Below are 9,907 nucleotides of genomic sequence, written 5' to 3' on the forward strand. Positions count from 1 at the left end.
CGTGCAGTGTCTTTCACCGGAGGATCCTGGCATGCTTAGCTGAGTTGGAAAAGAGTTTTCTCTTCCTCACAGGTAGGAAACAGAGACAAAGTCATTTGCTGGGAGAAGCCCTTTCACCCCAGGGCTCCCGTCACCGCACGTCGCTCTTCAAAAGTCCTTATTCTGTGCGTGTGCTTTGCGATCCGATATCGGAGAAGGGTCTTTCTGTGCCAGAGTGTGTCTGATGCTCTTCCCCGAGCGCAGGAGGAAGGAGGATTGGGAGAAACGCGATCGCCGTCGTGATTAGGTTCTGGTAGAAATGCTGTCGGAGCCCTCTGCCGCTGTCTGGGTGTGGAAAACGGGTCAGTCCTCTCGCTAACATCCTGGCTGAGCGGGAGCGGGTTGCAGGAAGCACGGGAAAACATCCAAGAATTGCGTTTTTGGTGTCTTTTATCTGCACGCTCAGTTCTGTGTGGTGTCGTGCACCCATCAGCGTTCACAGGACGCTTCTCCCCCCGGTAGCGAGGCGGGTTAACGGTCGGTTGAGCTGCAGAGCCCTGGGGTGGATCTTTCCGGGGTCTCAGGTGTTCAGAGGCAGCCGGGCGCCGTCACACAGGAGCTCGGGACTGCTCTAACCGCCCTGTTGGATGCCAAACCCTTCAAAAACGGGATTTTGCCCCAGTTTTGGCACCTCAGGAGGAGGGTGAGACTAGAAACCGCAGTCTCCTGACTCCTCTGTGGTGCTCCCGTGGCCGTAAACGTGGGGCAGCGGTGCCGCAACGGCCAAAACTCTGCCTGCGTAAGGTGTTACTGGGGACAGCGAATGTCCGGCGCAGGTGTGATTTTTGGGCTGTGAAATTACTAATTTGTGTAAACTCATTTCCCTGCGCCCGCGCGTTCTCTCGATTGAAGGTATCTGCAGCTGGACGTAAGCGCCCCGCGCTTCGTTTTCTGCGTGTTCCCGGCGCCGGCGGTGGTTTGTTTGTTGAAGGGGGATGAGGACAAAACGGGGGAAGTTTTAAGATTAGTTTTTTTGTTGCGCTTTCACTGTAATTTACTGAGTTTTGCAGCAATTAACCGGGTGGGCTGCAGGGCCGTGGCGGGACCCTGACAACGCCGTACACGGTGGGCTCGTAAATAACTGCAAATTGGATTTATTGGGAATACGCAGCTGCGGAGCGTGGCGGTGGGGATGCAACGGACCTTAGGAGAGCTGTGGAAAAAAAAAAATGAAGGTTTTAAATAAAGCCCTAAAGTTTGAACAGTGGCCAAAGAATGAGCTGCTGGCTGCCAGTACAAACATTAACTAATCCTGGCAGCCTTTTAAGGCAAGTATCTTTAGTTTTGGTGAAGAAGGAAACCTGTTAGATGTATGGTTTGTCCCCGGCGCAGGTTGAGGGAGGTTTTCTGGGAAATGCTGATAAATGCTACGTAGAAACGGGACTTTTAAACACGGTACCCGGCGAGGGCGTAACGTGAGGCTGCGCGGAGTCGTTTAACCACCCCTAGAAAGATCCTTCTGAAACCTCCTGGCTCTGCTGAGGTTCCCAAATAAAGGTAATTAATCAGAACGCGTTTGGGCGGTGTCATAGCGGCAGAAGTTTCCAGGGAAGGTGCCGGCGGGGTAACGACGACTCAGGTTGCGTTTCACCTCCACCGAGTGGAAACTTCGCTGCTGCTCCCCCTCCCGTGACGTTCTGGGTTCCCAGATATTTTCCGGATAGCCGTTATCTTTATTCCCATTTGCGGAGGTGATGTTTATTTTCCCAGCGCTTATCAAATCTGCCAGAAGGAAGCAGTCTTTATAAAAATTAAAAAAAAAAAAAAAAGTCACAGGGTTTTGCTCCGAACTGTTCCACGCGCTTTGCGGCCGCGTTGGTGACTCGTTTATTGACGTGGGGGCTCGGCGATGGCGTGTCCGTCTCCGTTTAAAAGGTGGGAATTTCGCTGCTGACGCCTCGGTAATCGCTGTTGGCCTCGCCAGGGGCCCTGCCGTGCATGAGGAAGAGGAGGAGGAGGAGATCGGATCGGGAAGGGTTTGGGAAGGGGCAGCCCCGGAGCGCGGCCGCGGAACGGCGCTGCGACGCGTTCTTCGCCTTGCGGGCTCGGATCTCCCCGCGCTTCACTTTTCTGATGAATAATTGAGGAATTGGTGGGCGTTTGGCGGAGGGGGTGGGAGGGGAGGAAGCGTAATCTGATGGTTCCACCTTACGTAGAGCTTTCGCGGCCGATTTGGCGCTGCTGGAGAAGAAACGGTTCCCTCCGACCGGCGGCGGGACGTTTTCCTTTCCGTGCTCGCATCCTGGCGTGGAAAAGAGCAGCCTTTATCTCCCCGAATCCAGAGGGAATTCCCAAAACCACGCTGCCAATTTCCGTGTCCTTTTCCCAGCTGAAACGAGCGTCTGGAAAAGAAGGAACGGGGCCGACGTGCCCGCGGGTCCCGGCCGAGATCGCTGGCTGCGGGGCCGCGTCCTCGGCGCTCGGAGGGAACGACGCGTCCCCTGGAGTCCCGCCTGGCTCAGGGAGAAATCCCAGGGATGTTTCCAGGGCTTCTCGGCAGCCTAATCACCGCCACGTCGTTTTTATTTAATTAAACCCAATTTCTCCTGAGCTTAGGGGAGGAAGGGAGGAATATTTGCCATCCGCCTCGCGGATCGAGCCGCGGTAGGTTTAGCGTTCGCGGGGCACAGGCGCAGCTCACGTTTCCAAACCAGTTTCCTGAAGGATTTGCTCTTTCTGTAGATTCTGATTAATTGGCAATTGGATCATTTTTGATTAATTTTTGATTAACTCTTCAGCCCCTCACGAGCTCTTTCTGCAGCTTTAAACCAAACCCTTCAAAGCTTTTTCTCTCCGAGTACATGATTCAGGGCGTGAGGTTCTCGCTTGGTTTTCGGACGCTCGTCGCAGACAGACGATGTTTAATTAACGATTATTTTCTCTAATAAAGTTGGACGTAATGAAAGCGTAATTCTTCTGAACTGTGCTCGCTCTGCTCTTCCTTTCCCCGTGTCGTGCACTTACACGGTGCAAATAAGCTATAATTTCTGTAAATGATGTAAGGGGCTAATTAAAGGTTTTACTCAACTAATCAGCTTGCACTTTAATTAGCACCAAATGGTAATTGCTTGCTGAAACATAAATTGACTTCTCGGCTGCCTGTTACGGGAGCATCCAGCCTGCTCAGGCGGGGGCTGTCAGAAAAGGGGGCACCGGGTTGCTCTGCCTGTGTCGAGGGAGCCCGGCTTCGTTAACCCCCACGCCAGCGCCGATGTTAACGAGTCATTGCCGAAGCCGTAAACTCCTGCTCCGTCTGGGCAGGTGGCATCCAATCGGGTCGTTAAATCTCTTGGCCTGACGAAGCGGGGAGCGTCGGCTGGCGCGGTACCCGCTCTGAGTCTTTATTTCCCTGTTTTCTTGCACAAAGCCGACTCGGCTACTTGCCTGGGAGCCAGTGGCTGCTTGCCCGCCGCGTTGTGTGAACGTGACGGTGGTTTTTTTACCGTCGGTAATGCCACGTCGGGGCCTTTTCAGCCAGCGGAGGGGGAGCTGAGCGCCGCTCGCTCTCCGAATACGCCTCCAAATCACCTCCTGGCACCGACATCCCGTCGCCGTGCCGCAGCCTCCCGGCTCGGCGAGAACACGTGTCGTTAATTCGCCGTGTGGGGCGGGGGGGGAAGAGCTGGGGATGGCCGTGTCAGTCCCGGTTCAGCATTCTTGGCGTGCCTCGCTCCCCTCACCCCGCAGCTCCTGGCTCGGAGGAAACCTTACGCTGCAAAAAAAAAAAAAAAAAAAAAAGGCTGAGCCCAGCCAGAAATTCACACTCCACGGAGCATATTTGGGGCCGGTGATGTCCAAGAGTTGTGCCAAAAGGCGCCGGTCACCGTCCGCGTCGCCGTGACGAAGCACGACTGTCCCCAGCGAGCACACGGAGGTACACGAGGGCTCTGAAGCGTCTCCGTCTCGTTAGCGGTGAAGGGGAGGCCTTGGGTTTTGTGCTTGGGATTGTGGGGGGGCGTCTTGTCTCTTTTTTTTTTATTTTTTTTTTTTCCTCCCTGAAACAAATATTTCAGCCGATTAAAATGTTCTCACCTCTGAGGCGACTCCTGCGGAAGAGCTGCTGCGGCGGCAGGTGGATTTAACGGGCGCTCGGGTACGGCTCCGTGCTCCTGGATCTCCCGGAGCTTCCTAACGATGTTTCGCTAACGAAGAGCGGCGCGGTGATGCGGTTTTGCCGGAAGAGGCAGCTTCCCTGCTTTTTTCCAGTGCCTTCCCCACCGGGAGTGGCCGCGGTGTCGGATCGGTGGAGGATCGCGGCGAGAAGAGGCGGTTGCCCGCCCCGCATCTTTCTTACTCAATAAGGATTTTTAAGCCCAAACGTGTTTCGAAGGACAATCCGCTGCCAGGTTGCGTTAAAATCATCATTACAAGGAATTCCCCTCCGAGGCTGCCGGGATGGCGAGACTGCTGGGGTTACCTGGTCTCAATAAATAAATCGGGTTTTGTCACAAGCCCAGGATTGAGCCTTTTTTTCATTTATTTTTTTCTTTTTACCCATTGTTGAGCAGCTGGAGCATCGGAATTAAATAAACGGGGGAACCTTGGGTGGTTTTTTTTTTTACTTCCCCAGTGGTTTAACACCTCGTTCAGGCTCTTTGGAATACAGATATCGGCAAGTTCCTCTCCTCCACCCTTGACCAGAGGGATCTTCTGCGTGCGGAGGAACCTGTTTGTCCTGGCCAGGATAGGTGGGAGGAGAAGATGCCGCATAGAAACTGCGAGATTCTTTTTCCTCCTTCTGTAAATCAGTTTGGAACTTTCCTCTTGCAGTCGCGCTCGAGGGGTTGACAGGGGGGAGTCACAGCCGGGACAGCTCCGTGGCTGAGCTGGCACTTGTTCCTCATCCCCTGGCCCAAAACAGCCCAGTTTTCCCAGGTTTTCCCCACCAGCTCTTAAATAGTTCCTGCTTCCAGAACAGACAGCCCAGTTTGCGTTTTGTGACGTCCTTTTAATTAAAAGCACCCGCTTTCTGTATTGCCAGCTCCCTCTGGTAGGATGGGGTTTTATTTTGGGATCTTTTAGGCTGGATTTTGCTGGAGAATTGTCACCGCTGTTCAAAAAGTGGCGCTTTCACCTGATGCTGCTTTGCTGGGAAAGCAGCTCTGCGCGGAGCCGGTCCTTAGGGCCGAGCTGCTGGGGCTCTTTGCTAATTAAACCCGACGTATGTACCCAAACGCAGATTTAGATCTCGGCTCTGGGATCTTTTAGGCTGGATTTTGTTGGAGAATTGTGGTTGCTGTTCAAAAAGTGGCGCTTTCGCCCGACGCTGCTTTGCTGGGAAAGCAGCCGTGCGCGGAGCCGGTCCTCGGTTCGTGACATCCTTTTAATTAAAAGCACCTGCTTTCTGTATTGCCAGCTCCCTCTGGTAGGATGGGGTTTTATTTTGGGATCTTTTAGGCTGGATTTTGCTGGAGAATTGTCGCTGCTGTTCAAAAAGTGGCACTTTAGCCTGACGCTGCTTTGCTGGTCCTTGCGGCTGAGCTGCCGGGGCTCTTTGCTAATTAAACCCGACGTACGTACCCAAGCGCAGATTTAGATCTTGGCTCTGGGCCCTTGTTTGTGCTCCTGACTGGCGTAGGTGTAGGTCTGTGGGGTTTTGAGGAAGGATTTTTGGGTCAGAACAGCAGCTCACAACTGGCAGATCTGGGCTCGAGCGTTCCCAGTCCTCCAGGTCCACGCAGGGACGTCAGGTCCAGACTAAAACCCGGGCGTGTGGAAGGTGCCGAGGTGGCTCCAGCGGGCCGCACGCCTCCGCTGCCTCCCAGGGGTTCAGCACACCATCCCCGAGCTCCGTGCGTCCCTCCTGGCTCACTCCCTGTTTAATTTCTACGCTAATTATTTTCTGGTGCCCTGGGGTGCAGTCCTCTCGCCCTTCCCACAGCCGTCAGGCGCCGGAGCGCTCCCGCTCGGAGATTAAACGGAGACTTTCCAAACGTCCGCCAGCTCGGGGAAAAACGCTGGTTGAATGTCACAGTGGGGAAGGCGGAGGGGGTTTTGTGTGATAATCCTGCATCGAAGGGTCGCCTGGCAAAGCGGAGAAGTGCCAGAGGATCCATCTGGGTCCGGAGCTAATTTTGGAAAACGATTTCCCAAAGCGCCTCGAGATTTCATCTCCCGTCTGTGCGTGTGCGCAGCTAATTCTGCTTTAAAGGGAGAAATTCGGTCCGTGGTGCTTCTGCTGGTATCTCTGGAAACCGAGATAAGGGTAATTGGAGCTCGTGCTTCCAGGCACAAATTATGTCTGCGGGGAAAGGGAGGATCGGCCCAATTCTGGTGCAATATTGTGCCGCGGTTTTTTAGGGGAGAGTTTCTGGGTGGCTTGATCTGACGGGGGGGGGGGGGGGGGGCAGGGCTTGCCTGATATCAGGCTTCAGGGAATAAAATAAAATATAAACTATTCAGATAATATAAAATATTCAGGTAAAATTCAGCGTTAGCTGATTCAAAGCTGGTGGATTTGACTTTTGGGTGGAGCACACCAAAACCCAGGTGCACCCCGTTTATTTTTTCTACAAAATATTCGACAGTTTTGGGAAAATCCCATCCCTTTCATTATTGTTTCTTCCTCTCACGCTGTTTTTTTCGAGCGCGGTAGCTGGTTGCGTGAAGGACACGAGTCCTTTTGCGAAGCTTCCCGGCGGCAGCAGCGGCTGCTGTTCTCTAGCACCTCTTCTCCCAAGACCTCGGAGCTCTTCATAATCATCTTCCGCTCCGAGAAGCTGATATTATCCTGCTCCACTGAAGGGGAAACTGAAGTGCCCGGAGGTGACTCACTCCTTGTTGCAGAGCGAGTCAGGAGAAGAGCCTGAAACAGCCTCCCAGAAACCTGCCTTTTGGCATTAAAGCGGGACAAGGGCTTGAGTCGCGGGAGGGCGGCGACTCCGGAGTGGATAGGAAAAGGCAAAAATTCAAATTAATTTCTCACTCGAAGCCGAAGCTTTCCGCCACGCGGCAAAGGCCTCGCTAGGCTGATTTTTGTGAGTGCTGGTAACTGTTTCGGACCTGGCGTTGCTTTGCCGCTGCTCTGTGGCGCATCAGATGCGGATGGAAATAACGAGGCTTCGTGTTTGCGCAGCTCTGAAACAATATTTTGATTTTCTGGCTTTAACCCTCGCTCCACCGACGCTGGGCTTTGCCAAGATAATTACTCTCTTTCCCAGCAAAATCCTTTGGTATCGAGGCAATTGTACCAGTAGAAATAAATGGGGAGATTTATCCAAATGCGAAATAACCCCTTGGAAGCTCCCCTGTGTTTTCTAGCAGGTAGCGCCCCGCTTTTGAATCGCGAGGTGTCTGCAAAGAGCCACCCCCAAATTCACCCAGCGGCGTCGCGGAGTCAAACCGGTCGCTCGCTGTCGCAAGCTCTGCTGAACCCAAACTGATTTATTCCTTCCAAACAACCCCAGCAAAGCAACCTCCTGCAATTGTTTTCCTTCCCGTCGGGTGAGCGACAGGATTAAGGTTTAACCTCTCTCCGCCTGGGCTGGGGGTGGCTTCGGAGGGAGCTCGGCAGGCACTTGCCTTCCCTCCCCGCAAGCCCCGGCTTGTCGAGGTCCGCAGGCTCCTGCACCTGAAACTTCTGCGCAAGCATTTTTCCCCGCGCTCGGGGTGGGAGCGGCGATGTCTCACCGTGGGATGCCGCTGAGCTCCGTAGCGGGGCTCACGTAGCCGCGGCCCCGCTCAGTGCCACCGACTCAGTATCCAGCCCCCCGACCTCTTGACACATCGGATTCACTTTTTTTTTTCCCCCCCCCGTATGGTCGGAGCCATCTCACGGTGGTGGGACGGCGCCGGGGGGGGTCCTGCTTGGCAGCCTGGTGCCCCCCAGCAGGACGGAGGAGACGTGGCCTCGCGAGAGGCTCCTCTCTGGCGGCGGGTCGAGCTTAAACGCTGCCGGAGTCGCAGGGACGGACATGGGTTGAGCAGAGCTTTGATGTACCGGTGCCCTGTGCCGCTGCGTCCCGCAGGCCGGAAGTTTTGCTTTGGGACAACAGGATTAAAGAAAATTAATCCCCTTTGATCGAGCTTTTGAGGCTGCGTTTGAGGAGGTGCGTTGCCTCTGAAACCAGGAGGATCCTTGCAGGGGTTACTAACTACTTCAGATGCTTTGAATTCCAGGATTCCTCTCCTGGTGTGTTGTCTGCCGGGGAGATATCGCGTTCGTTTAAGGCGTAATCCATCGTTTAACCCACCCTGGGTACCGCGCCGTCTGCCCGCACCGCCAGCCTCGACCGGGTCCCCATTTCTCCCGCTCATCCTCCTCGCGCGGGGCTGGGAGCTGACACCTCTCCTCCCCTTTGAAGGTTGCCGCTCCCAGCGCAGGCCGGTTCCCTCCTCTTCCCTCCCGGCTTGTGCAAAGCCAGCCGGGCCAGTTCAACCCGCCCTCGCCGGCAGGTTCAACAAACCCCAACGAAGCGCCCAGCTTCCGCCGGCGCGGCGAGGCAGACGGTGACATTGTCGCCTGGAAGAGGACACCCGTCTGCCGCTTCGCTTCGGGTTTGGCCTTGCCCTCCTCAGAAAATGTGATACCGTCAAGGAATTCCTGGATTTCCAGCCGCTGGCACCTCTAGAACGAGGGGATTTATCAGCAGGTACGACTTGGCACAGGCCTCGCTGCGCCGATACCGAGCCATCGACGGGGGGTTTTAAAGCGAAACGTGAGAACAAAGGCTGGAGCCACGTGAGACGTTTCTCGTCACCGAGTAAAAGGCGATAGCGCGGCTGAGGCTGTTCCGCGCGGGCCATGGGGAGGATGAAGGCCCTGTAATAGCAGCTGCATCGCATTTTTCCGCTGATATCTTGAAACTTTGTTGTGCGGGCGAAGCGTTTCTCATCCTCTGGTGGGGATGAGTTGCAAGTGGAGTTAGTTTTGGGGCTTAAAGTTTTGTTTTGGGGCTCGGAGGCGCTACCGGGATGCGCTCGCAGGGTGGGAAGGGCCGAGTTCAGTGCGAGCGTGCTGCGGGTCCAGGAGCCATCAGGATCATCTGCGAGGCGAGGATTAGGAAGACGTGCGCTTTCGCTAATTTTGTTTGAATTCAGAACGATTTGGGGGCTAGAACTATTCCTTTGATGCGCTTTTATCTTCCTGTGAATTAATTAGCGTGTTGCGCAAGGCTCTAAAGTTGGTGCTGGGGCTCTTTGTGCTCTTGGCAGCTGAAGAGAGCAGCTGGTGAATTTTTGTAGTCGCAGCAGCTTTTGAAGACGTGCGAATCGAAGGGTTTTAAGACGCTGCTCGTTCGTCCTGACAGAAGAGAAATAACTTTCCGGAAGGACAAATGGGTTTTGCCTCTTGTGTTACCACAGAAGCCATGGCTCGAGTTCTTCCCACTTCTCCGCTGCTGTTTTTCTCCTTCCCAAACAGATAAAATGAAGAACCCGTGAACGCTAAAATGTTAATTTTGAGCTCCTGGGGAGCTTGGGGTGAATTCAGTGCTTTTCTTAAATCTTAAATCGCCGGGGCCACGACTCTCTGTTAAGGTTTTAAGCGAACCGCCTTCTCCATCCGAGCACGTGCTCAACCGAGCGGCGGGAGGTTGTGACTTGTGAAATTGGAGAGGGGAAGGGAAAAAAAAAAAAAAAAGGCAGTGGGAGAGGTTAGTTTTCATCTGATGATCTTTTTTTTTTTTTTACCCCCCCCCCACCCCCCGGATGCCACATCCTTCTGATGTGATTCTAGGAAAGCTTCCAAGCGCCAATTAGCAGTCCGATGGTGGTGCAGAAGATATTTTGATCCATGAATATTCTGAAAGAGAATAAATATGAGGAAAATTAGTGCAAATGGGAAGTGAGCAATCGCGTTGTAAACCATGATAGATGATTAACATTCCCGGCTGCGGTTTTTATAACACCCCCCCCTTCCCTACTTGTA

The sequence above is a fragment of the Strix aluco genome, chromosome 33, assembly GCF_031877795.1.
Source record: "Strix aluco isolate bStrAlu1 chromosome 33, bStrAlu1.hap1, whole genome shotgun sequence".
In the NCBI taxonomy this organism is placed as follows: domain Eukaryota; kingdom Metazoa; phylum Chordata; class Aves; order Strigiformes; family Strigidae; genus Strix; species Strix aluco.